Below are 21,538 nucleotides of genomic sequence, written 5' to 3'. Positions count from 1 at the left end.
GGTTCAGTGTTAATCCATGAGACTTTCACAAGGTTCAGTGTTAATCAGTGAAACTCCCACAGGGTTCAGGGGTAATCAGTGAGACTCCCACAGGGTTCAGTGTTAATCAGTGAGACTCCCACAGGGTTCAGTGTTAATCAGTGAGACTCCCACAGGGTTCAGTGTTAATCAGTGAGACTCCCACAGGGTTCAGTGTTAATCAGTGAGACTTCCACAGTGTTCAGTGTTAATCAGTGAGACTCCCACAGTGTTCAGTGTTAATCAGTGAGACTCCCACAGTGTTCAGTGTTGATCAGTGAGACTCCCACAGGTTTCAGTGGTAATCAGTGAGACTCCCATAGGGTTAAGTGTTAATCAGTGAGACTCCCATACGGTTCAGTGTTAATCAGTGAGACTCCCACAGGTCTCAGTGATAATCAGTGCGACTCCCATAGGGTTCAGTGTTAATCAGTGAGACTCCCATAGGGTTCAGTGTTAATCAGTGAGACTCCCATATTGTTCAGTGTAAATCAGTGAGACTCCCACAGGGTTCATGTGTGAATCATTGAGACTCCCACAGTGTTCAGTGTTAATCAGTGAGACTCCCACAGTGTTCAGTGTTAATCAGTGAGACTCCCACAGGGTTCAGTGTTAATCAGTGAGACTCCCACAGGGTTCAGTGTTAATCAGTGAGACTCCCATAGGGTTAAGTGTTAATCAGTGAGACTCCCATACGGTTCAGTGTTAATCAGTGAGACTCCCACAGGTCTCAGTGATAATCAGTGCGACTCCCATAGGGTTCAGTGTTAATCAGTGAGACTCCCATAGGGTTCAGTGTTAATCAGTGAGACTCCCATATTGTTCAGTGTAAATCAGTGAGACTCCCACAGGGTTCATGTGTGAATCATTGAGACTCCCTCAGGGTTCATGTGTTAATCAGTGAGACTCCCATAGGGTTCAGTGTTAATCAGTGAGACACCCACAGTGTTCAGTGTTAATCAGTGAGAATCCCACAGGGTTCAGTATTAATCAGTGAGACTCTCACAGGGTTCAGGGGTAATCAGTGAGACTCCAACAGGGTTCAGTGTTAATCAGTGAGACTCCCACAGGGTTCATTGTTAATCAGTGAGTCCCCCATAGGGTTCAGTGTTAATCAGTGAGACTCTCCCACAGGGTTCAGTGTTAATCAGTGAGACTCCCACAGGGTTCAGTGTTAATCAGTGAGACTCCCACAGGGTTCAGTGTTAATCAGTGAGACTCCCATAGGGTTAAGTGTTAATCAGTGAGACTCCCATACGGTTCAGTGTTAATCAATGAGACTCCCACAGGTCTCAGTGATAATCAGTGGGACTCCCATAGGGTTCAGTGTTAATCAGTGAGACTCCCATAGGGTTCAGTGTTAATCAGTGAGACTCCCATATTGTTCAGTGTAAATCAGTGAGACTCCCACAGGGTTCATGTGTGAATCATTGAGACTCCCTCAGGGTTCATGTGTTAATCAGTGAGACTCCCATAGGGTTCAGTGTTAATCAGTGAGACACCCACAGTGTTCAGTGTTAATCAGTGAGACTCCCACAGGGTTCAGTGTTAATCAGTGAGACTCCCACAGCGTTCAGTGTTAATCAGTGAGACTCCCACAGGGTTCATTGTTAATCAGTGAGACTCCCTCAGGGTTCAGTGTTAATCAGTGAGACTCCCACAGGGTTCAGTGTTAATCAGTGAGCCTCCCATAGGGTTAATTGTTAATCAGTGAGACTCCCATAGGGTTCAGTGTTAATCAGTGAGACTCCCATAGGTGTCAGTGTTAATCAGTGAGACTCCCACTGGGTTCAGTGTTAATCAGTGAGAATCCCTCAGGGTTCAGTGTTAATCAGTGAGACTCCCATAGGGTTAAGTGTTAATCAGTGAAACTCCCATAGGGTTCAGTGTTAATCAGTGAGACTCCCATAGGGTTCAGTCTTAATCAGTGAGACTCCCACATGGTTCAGTGTTAATCAGTGAGACTCCCATAGGGTTCAGTGTTAATCAGTGAGACTCCCACAGGGTTCAGTGTTAATCAGTGAGACTCCCACATGGTTCAGTGTTAATCCATGAGACTTTCACAAGGTTCAGTGTTAATCAGTGAAACTCCCACAGGGTTCAGGGGTAATCAGTGAGACTCCCACAGGGTTCAGTGTTAATCAGTGAGACTCCCACAGGGTTCAGTGTTAATCAGTGAGACTCCCACAGGGTTCAGTGTTAATCAGCGAGACTCCCACAGGGTTCAGTGTTAATCAGTGAGACTTCCACAGTGTTCAGTGTTAATCAGTGAGACTCCCACAGTGTTCAGTGTTAATCAGTGAGACTCCCACAGGGTTCAGTATTAATCAGTGAGACTCCCACAGGGTTCATGTGTTAATCAGTGAAACTCCCATAGGGTTCAGTGTTAATCAGTGAGACTCCCACAGGGTTCAGTGTTAATCAGTGAGACTCCCACAGGGTTCAGTGTTAATCAGTGAGACTCCCACATGGTTCAGTGTTAATCCATGAGACTTTCACAAGGTTCAGTGTTAATCAGTGAAACTCCCACAGGGTTCAGGGGTAATCAGTGAGACTCCCACAGGGTTCAGTGTTAATCAGTGAGACTCCCACAGGGTTCAGTGTTAATCAGTGAGACTCCCACAGGGTTCAGTGTTAATCCATGAGACTTTCACAAGGTTCAGTGTTAATCAGTGAAACTCCCACAGGGTTCAGGGGTAATCAGTGAGACTCCCACAGGGTTCAGTGTTAATCAGTGAGACTCCCACAGGGTTCAGTGTTAATCAGTGAGACTCCCACAGGGTTCAGTGTTAATCAGTGAGACTCCCACAGGGTTCAGTGTTAATCAGTGAAACTCCCATAGGGTTCAGTGTTAATCAGTGAGACTCCCACAGGGTTCAGTGTTAATCAGTGAGACTCCCACAGGGTTCAGTGTTAATCAGTGAGACTCCCATACGGTTCAGTGTTAATCAGTGAGACTCCCACAGGTCTCAGTGATAATCAGTGCGACTCCCATAGGGTTCAGTGTTAATCAGTGAGACTCCCATAGGGTTCAGTGTTAATCAGTGAGACTCCCATATTGTTCAGTGTAAATCAGTGAGACTCCCACAGGGTTCATGTGTGAATCATTGAGACTCCCTCAGGGTTCATGTGTTAATCAGTGAGACTCCCATAGGGTTCAGTGTTAATCAGTGAGACACCCACAGTGTTCAGTGTTAATCAGTGAGACTCCCACAGGGTTCAGTGTTAATCAGTGAGACTCCCACAGTGTTCAGTGTTAATCAGTGAGACTCCCACAGGGTCCATTGTTAATCAGTGAGACTCCCTCAGGGTTCAGTGTTAATCAGTGAGACTCCCACAGGGTTCAGTGTTAATCAGTGAGCCTCCCATAGGGTTAATTGTTAATCAGTGAGACTCCCATAGGGTTCAGTGTTAATCAGTGAGACTCCCATAGGTGGCAGTGTTAATCAGTGAGACTCCCACTGGGTTCAGTGTTAATCAGTGAGAATCCCTCAGGGTTCAGTGTTAATCAGTGAGACTCCCATAGGGTTAAGTGTTAATCAGTGAAACTCCCATAGGGTTCAGTGTTAATCAGTGAGACTCCCATAGGGTTCAGTCTTAATCAGTGAGACTCCCACATGGTTCAGTGTTAATCAGTGAGACTCCCATAGGGTTCAGTGTTAATCAGTGAGACTCCCACAGGGTTCAGTGTTAATCAGTGAGACTCCCACATGGTTCAGTGTTAATCCATGAGACTTTCACAAGGTTCAGTGTTAATCAGTGAAACTCCCACAGGGTTCAGGGGTAATCAGTGAGACTCCCACAGGGTTCAGTGTTAATCAGTGAGACTCCCACAGGGTTCAGTGTTAATCAGTGAGACTCCCACAGGGTTCAGTGTTAATCAGTGAGACTCCCACAGGGTTCAGTGTTAATCAGTGAGACTTCCACAGTGTTCAGTGTTAATCAGTGAGAATCCCACAGTGTTCAGTGTTAATCAGTGAGACTCCCACAGGGTTCAGTATTAATCAGTGAGACTCCAACAGGGTTCATGTGTTAATCAGTGAGACTCCCATAGGGTTCAGTGTTAATCAGTGAGACACCCACAGTGTTCAGTGTTAATCAGTGAGACTCCCACAGGGTTCAGTGTTAATCAGTGAGACTCCCACAGTGTTCAGTGTTAATCAGTGAGACTCCCACAGGGTTCATTGTTAATCAGTGAGACTCCCTCAGGGTTCAGTGTTAATCAGTGAGACTCCCACAGGGTTCAGTGTTAATCAGTGAGCCTCCCATAGGGTTAATTGTTAATCAGTGAGACTCCCATAGGGTTCAGTGTTAATCAGTGAGACTCCCATAGGTGTCAGTGTTAATCAGTGAGACTCCCACTGGGTTCAGTGTTAATCAGTGAGAATCCCTCAGGGTTCAGTGTTAATCAGTGAGACTCCCATAGGGTTAAGTGTTAATCAGTGAAACTCCCATAGGGTTCAGTGTTAATCAGTGAGACTCCCATAGGGTTCAGTCTTAATCAGTGAGACTCCCACATGGTTCAGTGTTAATCAGTGAGACTCCCATAGGGTTCAGTGTTAATCAGTGAGACTCCCACAGGGTTCAGTGTTAATCAGTGAGACTCCCACATGGTTCAGTGTTAATCCATGAGACTTTCACAAGGTTCAGTGTTAATCAGTGAAACTCCCACAGGGTTCAGGGGTAATCAGTGAGACTCCCACAGGGTTCAGTGTTAATCAGTGAGACTCCCACAGGGTTCAGTGTTAATCAGTGAGACTCCCACAGGGTTCAGTGTTAATCAGTGAGACTCCCACAGGGTTCAGTGTTAATCAGTGAGACTTCCACAGTGTTCAGTGTTAATCAGTGAGACTCCCACAGTGTTCAGTGTTAATCAGTGAGACTCCCACAGGGTTCAGTATTAATCAGTGAGACTCCAACAGGGTTCATGTGTTAATCAGTGAAACTCCCACAGGGTTCAGTGTTAATCAATGAGACTCCCACAGTGTCCAGTGTTAATCAGTGAGACTCCCACAGTGTTCAGTGTTAATCAGTGAGACTCCCACAGTGTTCAGTGTTAATCAGTGAGACTCCCATAGGGTTCAGTGTTAATCACTGAGACTTCCACAGGGTTCAGTGTTAATCAGTGAGACTCCCATAGGGTTCAGTGTTAATCAGTGAGAATCCCATAGAGGTCAGTGTTAATCAGTGAGACTCCCATAGGGTTCATTGTTAATCAGTGAGACTCCCATAGGGTTCAACGTTAATCTGTGAGACTCCCATAGGGTTCAGTGTTAATCATTGAGACTCCCACAGGGTTCAGTGTTAATCAGTGAGACTCCCATAGGGTTCAGTGTTAATCAGTGAGACTCCCATAGGGTTCAGTGTTAATCCTTGAGAATCCCATAGAGTTCGGTGTTAATCAGTGAGACTCCCATAGGGTTAATTGTTAATCAGTGAGACTCCCATAGGGTTAATTGTTAATCAGTGAGACTCCCATAGGGTTCAGTGTTAATCAGTGAGACTCCCATAGGTTTCAGTGTTAATCAGTGGGACTCCCACAGTGTTCAGTGTTAATCAGTGAGAATCCCTCAGGGTTCAGTGTTAATCAGTGAGACTCCCATAGGGTTAAGTGTTAATCAGTGAAACTCCCATAGGGTTCAGTGTTAATCAGTGAGACTCCCATAGGGTTCAGTCTTAATCAGTGAGACTCCCACATGGTTCAGTGTTAATCAGTGAGACTCCCATAGGGTTCAGTGTTAATCAGTGAGACTCCCACAGGGTTCAGTGTTAATCAGTGAGACTCCCACATGGTTCAGTGTTAATCCATGAGACTTTCACAAGGTTCAGTGTTAATCAGTGAAACTCCCACAGGGTTCAGGGGTAATCAGTGAGACTCCCACAGGGTTCAGTGTTAATCAGTGAGACTCCCACAGGGTTCAGTGTTAATCAGTGAGACTCCCACAGGGTTCAGTGTTAATCAGTGAGACTCCCACAGGGTTCAGTGTTAATCAGTGAGACTTCCACAGTGTTCAGTGTTAATCAGTGAGACTCCCACAGTGTTCAGTGTTAATCAGTGAGACTCCCACAGGGTTCAGTATTAATCAGTGAGACTCCAACAGGGTTCATGTGTTAATCAGTGAAACTCCCACAGGGTTCAGTGTTAATCAATGAGACTCCCACAGTGTCCAGTGTTAATCAGTGAGACTCCCACAGTGTTCAGTGTTAATCAGTGAGACTCCCACAGTGTTCAGTGTTAATCAGTGAGACTCCCATAGGGTTCAGTGTTAATCACTGAGACTTCCACAGGGTTCAGTGTTAATCAGTGAGACTCCCATAGGGTTCAGTGTTAATCAGTGAGAATCCCATAGAGGTCAGTGTTAATCAGTGAGACTCCCATAGGGTTCATTGTTAATCAGTGAGACTCCCATAGGGTTCAACGTTAATCTGTGAGACTCCCATAGGGTTCAGTGTTAATCATTGAGACTCCCACAGGGTTCAGTGTTAATCAGTGAGACTCCCATAGGGTTCAGTGTTAATCAGTGAGACTCCCATAGGGTTCAGTGTTAATCCTTGAGAATCCCATAGAGTTCGGTGTTAATCAGTGAGACTCCCATAGGGTTAATTGTTAATCAGTGAGACTCCCATAGGGTTAATTGTTAATCAGTGAGACTCCCATAGGGTTCAGTGTTAATCAGTGAGACTCCCATAGGTTTCAGTGTTAATCAGTGGGACTCCCACAGTGTTCAGTGTTAATCAGTGAGACTCCCACAGTGTTCAGTGTTAATCAGTGAGACTCCCACAGGGTTCATTGTTAATCAGTGAGACTCCCTCAGGGTTCAGTGTTAATCAGTGAGACTCCCACAGGGTTCAGTGTTAATCAGTGAGCCTCCCATAGGGTTAATTGTTAATCAGTGAGACTCCCATAGGGTTCACTGTTAATCAGTGAGACTCCCATAGGTGTCAGTGTTAATCAGTGAGACTCCCACTGGGTTCAGTGTTAATCAGTGAGAATCCCTCAGGGTTCAGTGTTAATCAGTGAGACTCCCATAGGGTTAAGTGTTAATCAGTGAAACTCCCATAGGGTTCAGTGTTAATCAGTGAGACTCCCATAGGGTTCAGTCTTAATCAGTGAGACTCCCACATGGTTCAGTGTTAATCAGTGAGACTCCCATAGGGTTCAGTGTTAATCAGTGAGACTCCCACAGGGTTCAGTGTTAATCAGTGAGACTCCCACATGGTTCAGTGTTAATCCATGAGACTTTCACAAGGTTCAGTGTTAATCAGTGAAACTCCACAGGGTTCAGTGTTAATCAGTGAGACTCCCACAGGGTTCAGTTTTAATCAGTGAGACTTCCACAGTGTTCAGTGTTAATCAGTGAGACTCCCACAGTGTTCAGTTTTAATCAGTGAGACTCCCACAGGGTTCAGTATTAATCAGTGAGACTCCCACAGGGTTCATGTGTTAATCAGTGAAACTCCCATAGGGTTCAGTGTTAATCAGTGAGACTCCCACAGGGTTCAGTGTTAATCAGTGAGACTCCCACAGGGTTCAGTGTTAATCAGTGAGACTCCCACAGGGTTCAGTGTTAAACAGTGAGACTCCCATAGGGTTAAGTGTTAATCAGTGAGACTCCCATACGGTTCAGTGTTAATCAGTGAGACTCCCACAGGTCTCAGTGATAATCAGTGCGACTCCCATAGTGTTCAGTGTTAATCAGTGAGACTCCCATAGGGTTCAGTGTTAATCAGTGAGACTCCCATATTGTTCAGTGTAAATCAGTGAGACTCCCACAGGGTTCATGTGTGAATCATTGAGACTCCCTCAGGGTTCATGTGTTAATCAGTGAGACTCCCATAGGGTTTAGTGTTAATCAGTGAAACACCCACAGTGTTCAGTGTTAATCAGTGAGACTCCCACAGGGTTTAGTGTTAATCAGTGAGACTCCCACAGTGTTCAGTGTTAATCAGTTAGACTCCCACAGGGTTCATTGTTAATCAGTGAGACTCCCTCAGGGTTCAGTGTTAATCAGTGAGACTCCCACAGGGTTCAGTGTTAATCAGTGAGCCTCCCATAGGGTTAATTGTTAATCAGTGAGACTCCCATAGGGTTCAGTGTTAATCAGTGAGACTCCCATAGGTGTCAGTGTTAATCAGTGAGACTCCCACTGGGTTCAGTGTTAATCAGTGAGAATCCCTCAGGGTTCAGTGTTAATCAGTGAGACTCCCATAGGGTTAAGTGTTAATCAGTGAAACTCCCATAGGGTTCAGTGTTAATCAGTGAGAATCCCATAGGGTTCAGTCTTAATCAGTGAGACTCCCACATGGTTCAGTGTTAATCAGTGAGACTCCCATAGGGTTCAGTGTTAATCAGTGAGACTCCCACAGGGTTCAGTGTTAATCAGTGAGACTCCCACATGGTTCAGTGTTAATCCATGAGACTTTCACAAGGTTCAGTGTTAATCAGTGAAACTCCCACAGGGTTCAGGGGTAATCAGTGAGACTCCCACAGGGTTCAGTGTTAATCAGTGAGACTCCCACAGGGTTCAGTGTTAATCAGTGAGACTCCCACAGGGTTCAGTGTTAATCAGTGAGACTCCCACAGGGTTCAGTGTTAATCAGTGAGACTTCCACAGTGTTCAGTGTTAATCAGTGAGACTCCCACAGTGTTCAGTATTAATCAGTGAGACTCCCACAGGGTTCAGTATTAATCAGTGAGACTCCCACAGGGTTCATGTGTTAATCAGTGAAACTCCCATAGTGTTCAGTGTTAATCAGTGAGACTCCCACAGGGTTCAGTGTTAATCAATGAGACTCCCACAGTGTCCAGTGTTAATCAGTGAGACTCCCACAGTGTTCGGTGTTAATCAGTGAGTCTCCCACAGTGTTCAGTGTTAATCAGTGAGACTCCCATAGGGTTCAGTGTTAATCACTGAGACTTCCACAGGGTTCAGTGTTAATCAGTGAGACTCCCATAGGGTTCAGTGTTAATCAGTGAGAATCCCATAGAGGTCAGTGTTAATCAGTGAGACTCCCATAGGGTTCATTGTTAATCAGTGAGACTCCCATAGGGTTCAACGTTAATCTGTGAGACTCCCATAGGGTTCAGTGTTAATCATTGAGACTCCCACAGGGTTCAGTGTTAATCAGTGAGACTCCCATAGGGTTAATTGTTAATCAGTGAGACTCCCATAGGGTTCAGTGTTAATCAGTGAGACTCCCATAGGTTTCAGTGTTAATCAGTGGGACTCCCACAGGGTTCAGTGTTAATCAGTGAGACTCCCACAGTGTTCAGTGTTAATCAGTGAGACTCCCACAGGGTTCATTGTTAATCAGTGAGACTCCCTCAGGGTTCAGTGTTAATCAGTGAGACTCCCACAGGGTTCAGTGTTAATCAGTGAGCCTCCCATAGGGTTAATTGTTAATCAGTGAGACTCCCATAGGGTTAAGTGTTAATCAGTGAAACTCCCATAGGGTTCAGTGTTAATCAGTGAGACTCCCATAGGGTTCAGTCTTAATCAGTGAGACTCCCACATGGTTCAGTGTTAATCAGTGAGACTCCCATAGGGTTCAGTGTTAATCAGTGAGACTCCCACAGGGTTCAGTGTTAATCAGTGAGACTCCCACATGGTTCAGTGTTAATCCATGAGACTTTCACAAGGTTCAGTGTTAATCAGTGAAACTCCCACAGGGTTCAGGGGTAATCAGTGAGACTCCCACAGGGTTCAGTGTTAATCAGTGAGCCTCCCACAGGGTTCAGTGTTAATCAGTGAGACTCCCACAGGGTTCAGTGTTAATCAGTGAGACTCCCACAGGGTTCAGTGTTAATCAGTGAGACTTCCACAGTGTTCAGTGTTTATCAGTGAGACTCCCACAGTGTTCAGTGTTAATCAGTGAGACTCCCACAGGGTTCAGTATTAATCAGTGAGACTCCCACAGGGTTCATGTGTTAATCAGTGAAACTCCCATAGGGTTCAGTGTTAATCAGTGAGACTCCCACAGGGTTCAGTGTTAATCAGTGAGACTCCCACAGGGTTCAGTGTTAATCAGTGAGACTCCCACAGGGTTCAGTGTTAAACAGTGAGACTCCCATAGGGTTAAGTGTTAATCAGTGAGACTCCCATACGGTTCAGTGTTAATCAGTGAGACTCCCACAGGTCTCAGTGATAATCAGTGCGACTCCCATAGTGTTCAGTGTTAATCAGTGAGACTCCCATAGGGTTCAGTGTTAATCAGTGAGACTCCCATATTGTTCAGTGTAAATCAGTGAGACTCCCACAGGGTTCATGTGTGAATCATTGAGACTCCCTCAGGGTTCATGTGTTAATCAGTGAGACTCCCATAGGGTTTAGTGTTAATCAGTGAGACACCCACAGTGTTCAGTGTTAATCAGTGAGACTCCCACAGGGTTTAGTGTTAATCAGTGAGACTCCCACAGTGTTCAGTGTTAATCAGTGAGACTCCCACAGGGTTCATTGTTAATCAGTGAGACTCCCTCAGGGTTCAGTGTTAATCAGTGAGACTCCCACAGGGTTCAGTGTTAATCAGTGAGCCTCCCATAGGGTTAATTGTTAATCAGTGAGACTCCCATAGGGTTCAGTGTTAATCAGTGAGACTCCCATAGGTGTCAGTGTTAATCAGTGAGACTCCCACTGGGTTCAGTGTTAATCAGTGAGAATCCCTCAGGGTTCAGTGTTAATCAGTGAGACTTCCACAGGGTTCAGTGTTAATCAGTGAGACTCCCATAGGGTTCAGTGTTAATCAGTGAGAATCCCATAGAGGTCAGTGTTAATCAGTGAGACTCCCATAGGGTTCATTGTTAATCAGTGAGACTCCCATAGGGTTCAACGTTAATCTGTGAGACTCCCATAGGGTTCAGTGTTAATCATTGAGACTCCCACAGGGTTCAGTGTTAATCAGTGAGACTCCCATAGGGTTCAGTGTTAATCAGTGAGACTCCCATAGGTTTCAGTGTTAATCAGTGGGACTCCCACAGGGTTCAGTGTTAATCAGTGAGACTCCCACAGTGTTCAGTGTTAATCAGTGAGACTCCCACAGGGTTCATTGTTAATCAGTGAGACTCCCTCAGGGTTCAGTGTTAATCAGTGAGACTCCCACAGGGTTCAGTGTTAATCAGTGAGCCTCCCATAGGGTTAATTGTTAATCAGTGAGACTCCCATAGGGTTAAGTGTTAATCAGTGAAACTCCCATAGGGTTCAGTGTTAATCAGTGAGACTCCCATAGGGTTCAGTCTTAATCAGTGAGACTCCCACATGGTTCAGTGTTAATCAGTGAGACTCCCATAGGGTTCAGTGTTAATCAGTGAGACTCCCACAGGGTTCAGTGTTAATCAGTGAGACTCCCACATGGTTCAGTGTTAATCCATGAGACTTTCACAAGGTTCAGTGTTAATCAGTGAAACTCCCACAGGGTTCAGGGGTAATCAGTGAGACTCCCACAGGGTTCAGTGTTAATCAGTGAGCCTCCCACAGGGTTCAGTGTTAATCAGTGAGACTCCCACAGGGTTCAGTGTTAATCAGTGAGACTCCCACAGGGTTCAGTGTTAATCAGTGAGACTTCCACAGTGTTCAGTGTTAATCAGTGAGACTCCCACAGTGTTCAGTGTTAATCAGTGAGACTCCCACAGGGTTCAGTATTAATCAGTGAGACTCCCACAGGGTTCATGTGTTAATCAGTGAAACTCCCATAGGGTTCAGTGTTAATCAGTGAGACTCCCACAGGGTTCAGTGTTAATCAGTGAGACTCCCACAGGGTTCAGTGTTAATCAGTGAGACTCCCACAGGGTTCAGTGTTAAACAGTGAGACTCCCATAGGGTTAAGTGTTAATCAGTGAGACTCCCATACGGTTCAGTGTTAATCAGTGAGACTCCCACAGGTCTCAGTGATAATCAGTGCGACTCCCATAGTGTTCAGTGTTAATCAGTGAGACTCCCATAGGGTTCAGTGTTAATCAGTGAGACTCCCATATTGTTCAGTGTAAATCAGTGAGACTCCCACAGTGTTCAGTGTTAATCAGTGAGACTCCCACAGGGTTCATTGTTAATCAGTGAGACTCCCTCAGGGTTCAGTGTTAATCAGTGAGACTCCCACAGGGTTCAGTGTTAATCAGTGAGCCTCCCATAGGGTTAATTGTTAATCAGTGAGACTCCCATAGGGTTAAGTGTTAATCAGTGAAACTCCCATAGGGTTCAGTGTTAATCAGTGAGACTCCCATAGGGTTCAGTCTTAATCAGTGAGACTCCCACATGGTTCAGTGTTAATCAGTGAGACTCCCATAGGGTTCAGTGTTAATCAGTGAGACTCCCACAGGGTTCAGTGTTAATCAGTGAGACTCCCACATGGTTCAGTGTTAATCCATGAGACTTTCACAAGGTTCAGTGTTAATCAGTGAAACTCCCACAGGGTTCAGGGGTAATCAGTGAGACTCCCACAGGGTTCAGTGTTAATCAGTGAGCCTCCCACAGGGTTCAGTGTTAATCAGTGAGACTCCCACAGGGTTCAGTGTTAATCAGTGAGACTCCCACAGGGTTCAGTGTTAATCAGTGAGACTTCCACAGTGTTCAGTGTTTATCAGTGAGACTCCCACAGTGTTCAGTGTTAATCAGTGAGACTCCCACAGGGTTCAGTATTAATCAGTGAGACTCCCACAGGGTTCATGTGTTAATCAGTGAAACTCCCATAGGGTTCAGTGTTAATCAGTGAGACTCCCACAGGGTTCAGTGTTAATCAGTGAGACTCCCACAGGGTTCAGTGTTAATCAGTGAGACTCCCACAGGGTTCAGTGTTAAACAGTGAGACTCCCATAGGGTTAAGTGTTAATCAGTGAGACTCCCATACGGTTCAGTGTTAATCAGTGAGACTCCCACAGGTCTCAGTGATAATCAGTGCGACTCCCATAGTGTTCAGTGTTAATCAGTGAGACTCCCATAGGGTTCAGTGTTAATCAGTGAGACTCCCATATTGTTCAGTGTAAATCAGTGAGACTCCCACAGGGTTCATGTGTGAATCATTGAGACTCCCTCAGGGTTCATGTGTTAATCAGTGAGACTCCCATAGGGTTTAGTGTTAATCAGTGAGACACCCACAGTGTTCAGTGTTAATCAGTGAGACTCCCACAGGGTTTAGTGTTAATCAGTGAGACTCCCACAGTGTTCAGTGTTAATCAGTGAGACTCCCACAGGGTTCATTGTTAATCAGTGAGACTCCCTCAGGGTTCAGTGTTAATCAGTGAGACTCCCACAGGGTTCAGTGTTAATCAGTGAGCCTCCCATAGGGTTAATTGTTAATCAGTGAGACTCCCATAGGGTTCAGTGTTAATCAGTGAGACTCCCATAGGTGTCAGTGTTAATCAGTGAGACTCCCACTGGGTTCAGTGTTAATCAGTGAGAATCCCTCAGGGTTCAGTGTTAATCAGTGAGACTTCCACAGGGTTCAGTGTTAATCAGTGAGACTCCCATAGGGTTCAGTGTTAATCAGTGAGAATCCCATAGAGGTCAGTGTTAATCAGTGAGACTCCCATAGGGTTCATTGTTAATCAGTGAGACTCCCATAGGGTTCAACGTTAATCTGTGAGACTCCCATAGGGTTCAGTGTTAATCATTGAGACTCCCACAGGGTTCAGTGTTAATCAGTGAGACTCCCATAGGGTTCAGTGTTAATCAGTGAGACTCCCATAGGTTTCAGTGTTAATCAGTGGGACTCCCACAGGGTTCAGTGTTAATCAGTGAGACTCCCACAGTGTTCAGTGTTAATCAGTGAGACTCCCACAGGGTTCATTGTTAATCAGTGAGACTCCCTCAGGGTTCAGTGTTAATCAGTGAGACTCCCACAGGGTTCAGTGTTAATCAGTGAGCCTCCCATAGGGTTAATTGTTAATCAGTGAGACTCCCATAGGGTTAAGTGTTAATCAGTGAAACTCCCATAGGGTTCAGTGTTAATCAGTGAGACTCCCATAGGGTTCAGTCTTAATCAGTGAGACTCCCACATGGTTCAGTGTTAATCAGTGAGACTCCCACAGGGTTCATTGTTAATCAGTGAGACTCCCTCAGGGTTCAGTGTTAATCAGTGAGACTCCCACAGGGTTCAGTGTTAATCAGTGAGCCTCCCATAGGGTTAATTGTTAATCAGTGAGACTCCCATAGGGTTCAGTGTTAATCAGTGAGACTCCCATAGGTGTCAGTGTTAATCAGTGAGACTCCCACTGGGTTCAGTGTTAATCAGTGAGAATCCCTCAGGGTTCAGTGTTAATCAGTGAGACTCCCATAGGGTTAAGTGTTAATCAGTGAAACTCCCATAGGGTTCAGTGTTAATCAGTGAGACTCCCATAGGGTTCAGTCTTAATCAGTGAGACTCCCACATGGTTCAGTGTTAATCAGTGAGACTCCCATAGGGTTCAGTGTTAATCAGTGAGACTCCCACAGGGTTCAGTGTTAATCAGTGAGACTCCCACATGGTTCAGTGTTAATCCATGAGACTTTCACAAGGTTCAGTGTTAATCAGTGAAACTCCCACAGGGTTCAGGGGTAATCAGTGAGACTCCCACAGGGTTCAGTGTTAATCAGTGAGACTCCCACAGGGTTCAGTGTTAATCAATGAGACTCCCACAGGGTTCAGTGTTAATCAGTGAGACTCCCACAGGGTTCAGTGTTAATCAGTGAGACTTCCACAGTGTTCAGTGTTAATCAGTGAGAATCCCACAGTGTTCAGTGTTAATCAGTGAGACTCCCACAGGGTTCAGTATTAATCAGTGAGACTCCAACAGGGTTCATGTGTTAATCAGTGAGACTCCCATAGGGTTCAGTGTTAATCAGTGAGACACCCACAGTGTTCAGTGTTAATCAGTGAGACTCCCACAGGGTTCAGTGTTAATCAGTGAGACTCCCACAGTGTTCAGTGTTAATCAGTGAGACTCCCACAGGGTTCATTGTTAATCAGTGAGACTCCCTCAGGGTTCAGTGTTAATCAGTGAGACTCCCACAGGGTTCAGTGTTAATCAGTGAGCCTCCCATAGGGTTAATTGTTAATCAGTGAGACTCCCATAGGGTTCAGTGTTAATCAGTGAGACTCCCATAGGTGTCAGTGTTAATCAGTGAGACTCCCACTGGGTTCAGTGTTAATCAGTGAGAATCCCTCAGGGTTCAGTGTTAATCAGTGAGACTCCCATAGGGTTAAGTGTTAATCAGTGAAACTCCCATAGGGTTCAGTGTTAATCAGTGAGACTCCCATAGGGTTCAGTCTTAATCAGTGAGACTCCCACATGGTTCAGTGTTAATCAGTGAGACTCCCATAGGGTTCAGTGTTAATCAGTGAGACTCCCATAGGTGTCAGTGTTAATCAGTGAGACTCCCACTGGGTTCAGTTTTAATCAGTGAGAATCCCTCAGGGTTCAGTGTTAATCAGTGAGACTCCCATAGGGTTAAGTGTTAATCAGTGAAACTCCCATAGGGTTCAGTGTTAATCAGTGAGACTCCCATAGGGTTCAGTCTTAATCAGTGAGACTCCCACATGGTTCAGTGTTAATCAGTGAGACTCCCATAGGGTTCAGTGTTAATCAGTGAGACTCCCACAGGGTTCAGTGTTAATCAGTGAGACTCCCACATGGTTCAGTGTTAATCCATGAGACTTTCACAAGGTTCAGTGTTAATCAGTGAAACTCCCACAGGGTTCAGGGGTAATCAGTGAGACTCCCACAGGGTTCAGTGTTAATCAGTGAGACTCCCACAGGGTTCAGTGTTAATCAGTGAGACTCCCACAGGGTTCAGTGTTAATCAGTGAGACTCCCACAGGGTTCAGTGTTAATCAGTGAGACTTCCACAGTGTTCAGTGTTAATCAGTGAGAATCCCACAGTGTTCAGTGTTAATCAGTGAGACTCCCACAGGGTTCAGTATTAATCAGTGAGACTCCAACAGGGTTCATGTGTTAATCAGTGAGACTCCCATAGGGTTCAGTGTTAATCAGTGAGACACCCACAGTGTTCAGTGTTAATCAGTGAGACTCCCACAGGGTTCAGTGTTAATCAGTGAGACTCCCACAGTGTTCAGTGTTAATCAGTGAGACTCCCACAGGGTTCATTGTTAATCAGTGAGACTCCCTCAGGGTTCAGTGTTAATCAGTGAGACTCCCACAGGGTTCAGTGTTAATCAGTGAGCCTCCCATAGGGTTAATTGTTAATCAGTGAGACTCCCATAGGGTTCAGTGTTAATCAGTGAGACTCCCATAGGTGTCAGTGTTAATCAGTGAGACTCCCACTGGGTTCAGTGTTAATCAGTGAGAATCCCTCAGGGTTCAGTGTTAATCAGTGAGACTCCCATAGGGTTAAGTGTTAATCAGTGAAACTCCCATAGGGTTCAGTGTTAATCAGTGAGACTCCCATAGGGTTCAGTCTTAATCAGTGAGACTCCCACATGGTTCAGTGTTAATCAGTGAGACTCCCATAGGGTTCAGTGTTAATCAGTGAGACTCCCACAGGGTTCAGTGTTAATCAGTGAGACTCCCACATGGTTCAGTGTTAATCCATGAGACTTTCACAAGGTTCAGTGTTAATCAGTGAAACTCCCACAGGGTTCAGGGGTAATCAGTGAGACTCCCACAGGGTTCAGTGTTAATCAGTGAGACTCCCACAGGGTTCAGTGTTAATCAGTGAGACTCCCACAGGGTTCAGTGTTAATCAGTGAGACTCCCACAGGGTTCAGTGTTAATCAGTGAGACTTACACAGTGTTCAGTGTTAATCAGTGAGACTCCCACAGTGTTCAGTGTTAATCAGTGAGACTCCCACAGGGTTCAGTATTAATCAGTGAGACTCCCACAGGGTTCATGTGTTAATCAGTGAAACTCCTATAGGGTTCAGTGTTAATCAGTGAGACTCCCACAGGGTTCAGTGTTAATCAATGAGACTCCCACAGTGTCCAGTGTTAATCAGTGAGACTCCCACAGTGTTCAGTGTTAATCAGTGAGACTCCCACAGTGTTCAGTGTTAATCAGTGAGACTCCCATAGGGTTCAGTGTTAATCACTGAGACTTCCACAGGGTTCAGTGTTAATCAGTGAGACTCCCATAGGGTTCAGTGTTAATCAGTGAGAATCCCATAGAGGTCAGTGTTAATCAGTGAGACTCCCATAGGGTTCATTGTTAATCAGTGAGACTCCCATAGGGTTCAACGTTAATCTGTGAGACTCCCATAGGGTTCAGTGTTAATCATTGAGACTCCCACAGGGTTCAGTGTTAATCAGTGAGACTCCCATAGGGTTAATTGTTAATCAGTGAGACTCCCATAGGGTTCAGTGTTAATCAGTGAGACTCCCATAGGTTTCCGTGTTAATCAGTGGGACTCCCACAGGGTTCAGTGTTAATCAGTGAGACTCCCACAGTGTTCAGTGTTAATCAGTGAGACTCCCACAGGGTTCATTGTTAATCAGTGAGACTCCCTCAGGGTTCAGTGTTAATCAGTGAGACTCCCACAGGGTTCAGTGTTAATCAGTGTGCCTCCCATAGGGTTAATTGTTAATCAGTGAGACTCCCATAGGGTTAAGTGTTAATCAGTGAAACTCCCATAGGGTTCAGTGTTAATCAGTGAGACTCCCATAGGGTTCAGTCTTAATCAGTGAGACTCCCACATGGTTCAGTGTTAATCAGTGAGACTCCCATAGGGTTCAGTGTTAATCAGTGAGACTCCCACAGGGTTCAGTGTTAATCAGTGAGACTCCCACATGGTTCAGTGTTAATCCATGAGACTTTCACAAGGTTCAGTGTTAATCAGTGAAACTCCCACAGGGTTCAGGGGTAATCAGTGAGACTCCCACAGGGTTCAGTGTTAATCAGTGAGCCTCCCACAGGGTTCAGTGTTAATCAGTGAGACTCCCACAGGGTTCAGTGTTAATCAGTGAGACTCCCACAGGGTTCAGTGTTAATCAGTGAGACTTCCACAGTGTTCAGTGTTAATCAGTGAGACTCCCACAGTGTTCAGTGTTAATCAGTGAGACTCCCACAGGGTTCAGTATTAATCAGTGAGACTCCCACAGGGTTCATGTGTTAATCAGTGAAACTCCCATAGGGTTCAGTGTTAATCAGTGAGACTCCCACAGGGTTCAGTGTTAATCAGTGAGACTCCCACAGGGTTCAGTGTTAATCAGTGAGACTCCCACAGGGTTCAGTGTTAATCAGTGAGACTCCCATAGGGTTAAGTGTTAATCAGTGAGTCTCCCATACAGTTCAGTGTTAATCAGTGAGACTCCCACAGGTCTCAGTGATAATCAGTGCGACTCCCATAGGGTTCAGTGTTAATCAGTGAGACTCCCATAGGGTTCAGTGTTAATCAGTGAGACTCCCATATTGTTCAGTGTAAATCAGTGAGACTCCCACAGGGTTCATGTGTGAATCATTGAGACTCCCTCAGGGTTCTTGTGTTAATCAGTGAGACTCCCATAGGGTTCAGTGTTAATCAGTGAGACACCCACAGTGTTCAGTGTTAATCAGTGAGACTCCCACAGGGTTCAGTGTTAATCAGTGAGACTCCCACAGTGTTCAGTGTTAATCAGTGAGACTCCCACAGGGTTCATTGTTAATCAGTGAGACTCCCTCAGGGTTCAGTATTAATCAGTGAGACTCCCACAGGGTTCAGTGTTAATCAGTGAGCCTCCCATAGGGTTAATTGTTAATCAGTGAGACTCCCATAGGGTTCAGTGTTAATCAGTGAGACTCCCATAGGTGTCAGTGTTAATCAGTGAGACTCCCACTGGGTTCAGTGTTAATCAGTGAGAAAACCTCAGGGTTCAGTGTTAATCAGTGAGACTCCCATAGGGTTAAGTGTTAATCAGTGAAACTCCCATAGGGTTCAGTGTTAATCAGTGAGACTCCCATAGGGTTCAGTCTTAATCAGTGAGACTCCCACATGGTTCAGTGTTAATCAGTGAGACTCCCATAGGGTTCCGTGTTAATCAGTGAGACTCCCACAGGGTTCAGTGTTAATCAGTGAGACTCCCACATGGTTCAGTGTTAATCCATGAGACTTTCACAAGGTTCAGTGTTAATCAGTGAAACTCCCACAGGGTTCAGGGGTAATCAGTGAGACTCCCACAGGGTTCAGTGTTAATCAGTGAGACTCCCACAGGGTTCAGTGTTAATCAGTGAGACTCCCACAGGGTTCAGTGTTAATCAGTGAGACTCCCACAGGGTTCAGTGTTAATCAGTGAGACTTCCACAGTGTTCAGTGTTAATCAGTGAGACTCCCACAGTGTTCAGTGTTAATCAGTGAGACTCCCACAGGGTTCAGTATTAATCAGTGAGACTCCCACAGGGTTCATGTGTTAATCAGTGAAACTCCCATAGGGTTCAGTGTTAATCAGTGAGACTCCCACAGGGTTCAGTGTTAATCAATGGGACTCCCACAGTGTCCAGTGTTAATCAGTGAGACTCCCACAGTGTTCAGTGTTAATCAGTGAGACTCCCACAGTGTTCAGTGTTAATCAGTGAGACTCCCATAGGGTTCAGTGTTAATCACTGAGACTTCCACAGGGTCCAGTGTTAATCAGTGAGACTCCCATAGGGTTCAGTGTTAATCAGTGAGAATCCCATAGAGGTCAGTGTTAATCAGTGAGACTCCCATAGGGTTCATTGTTAATCAGTGAGACTCCCATAGGGTTCAACGTTAATCTGTGAGACTCCCATAGGGTTCAGTGTTAATCATTGAGACTCCCACAGGGTTCAGTGTTAATCAGTGAGACTCCCATAGGGTTCAGTGTTAATCAGTGAGACTCCCATAGGGTTCAGTGTTAATCCTTGAGAATCCCATAGAGTTCGGTGTTAATCAGTGAGACTCCCATAGGGTTAATTGTTAATCAGTGAGACTCCCATAGGGTTCAGTGTTAATCAGTGAGACTCCCATAGGTTTCAGTGTTAATCAGTGGGACTCCCACAGGTTTCATTGTTAATCAGTGAGACTCCCACAGGGTTCAGTGTTAATCAGTGAGACTCCCTCAGGGTTCAGTGTTAATCAGTGAGACTCCCATAGGGTTCAGTGTTAATCAGTGAGACTCCCATTGGGTTCAGTCTTAATCAGTGAGACTCCCACAGGGTTCAGTGTTAATCAGTGAGACTCCCATAGGGTTCAGTGTTAATCAGTGAGACTCCCACAGGGTTCAGTGTTAATCAGTGAGACTCCCACAGGGTTCAGTGTTAATCCGTGAGACTCCCACAAGGTTCAGTGTTAATCAGTGAAACTCCCACAGGGTTCAGGGGTAATCAGTGAGACTCCCACAGGGTTCAGTGTTAATCAGTGAGACTCCCACAGGGTTCAGTGTTAATCAGTGAGACTCCCACAGGGTTCAGTGTTAATCAGTGAGACTCCCACAGGGTTCAGTGTTAATCAGTGAGACTTCCACAGTGTTCAGTGTTAATCAGTGAGACTCCCACAGTGTTCAGTGTTAATCAGTGAGACTCCCACAGGGTTCAGTGTTAATCAATGAGCCTCCCACAGTGTCCAGTGTTAATCAGTGAGACTCCCACAGTGTTCAGTGTTAATCAGTGAGACTCCCACAGTGTTCAGTGTTAATCAGTGAGACTCCCATAGGGTTCAGTGTTAATCACTGAGACTTCCACAGGGTTCAGTGTTAATCAGTGAGACTCCCATAGGGTTCAGTGTTAATCAGTGAGACTCCCATAGGGTTCAGTCTTAATCAGTGAGACTCCCACATGGTTCAGTCTTAATCAGTGAGACTCCCATAGGGTTCAGTGTTAATCAGTGAAACTCCCATAGGGTTCAGTGTTAATCAGTGAGACTCCCATAGGGTTCAGTCTTAATCAGTGAGACTCCCACATGGTTCAGTGTTAATCAGTGAGACTCCCACAGGGTTCAGTGTTAATCAGTGAGACTCCCACATGGTTCAGTGTTAATCCGTGAGACTTTCACAAGGTTCAGTGTTAATCAGTGAAACTCCCACAGGGTTCAGGGGTAATCAGTGAGACTCCCACAGGGTTCAGTGTTAATCAGTGAGACTCCCACAGGGTTCAGTGTTAATCAGTGAGACTCCCACAGGGTTCAGTGTTAATCAGTGAGACTCCCTCAGGGTTCAGTGTTAATCAATGAGACTTTCACAGTGTTCAGTGTTAATCAGTGAGACTCCCACAGTGTTCAGTGTTAATCAGTGAGACTCCCACAGGGTTCAGTATTAATCAGTGAGACTCCCACAGGGTTCATGTGTTAATCAGTGAGACTCCCACAGTGTTCAGTGTTAATCAGTGAGACTCCCATAGGGTTCAGTGTTAATCAGTGAGACTCCCACAGGGTTCAGTATTAATCAGTGAGACTCCCACAGGGTTCATGTGTTAATCAGTGAGACTCCCACAGTGTTCAGTGTTAATCAGTGAGACTCCCATAGGGTTCAGTGTTAATCACTGAGACTTCCACAGGGTTCAGTGTTAATCAGTGAGACTCCCATTGGGTTCAGTCTTAATCAGTGAGACTCCCACAGGGATCAGTGTTAATCAGTGAGACTCCCATAGGGTTCAGTGTTAATCAGTGAGAC

This window comes from Petromyzon marinus, chromosome 85 (assembly GCF_048934315.1).
Source record: "Petromyzon marinus isolate PM22_M1 ecotype Great Lakes invasive population chromosome 85, UKy_Petmar_22M1.pri1.0, whole genome shotgun sequence".
NCBI lineage: Eukaryota > Metazoa > Chordata > Hyperoartia > Petromyzontiformes > Petromyzontidae > Petromyzon > Petromyzon marinus.
This window is presented reverse-complemented; position numbering follows the sequence as displayed.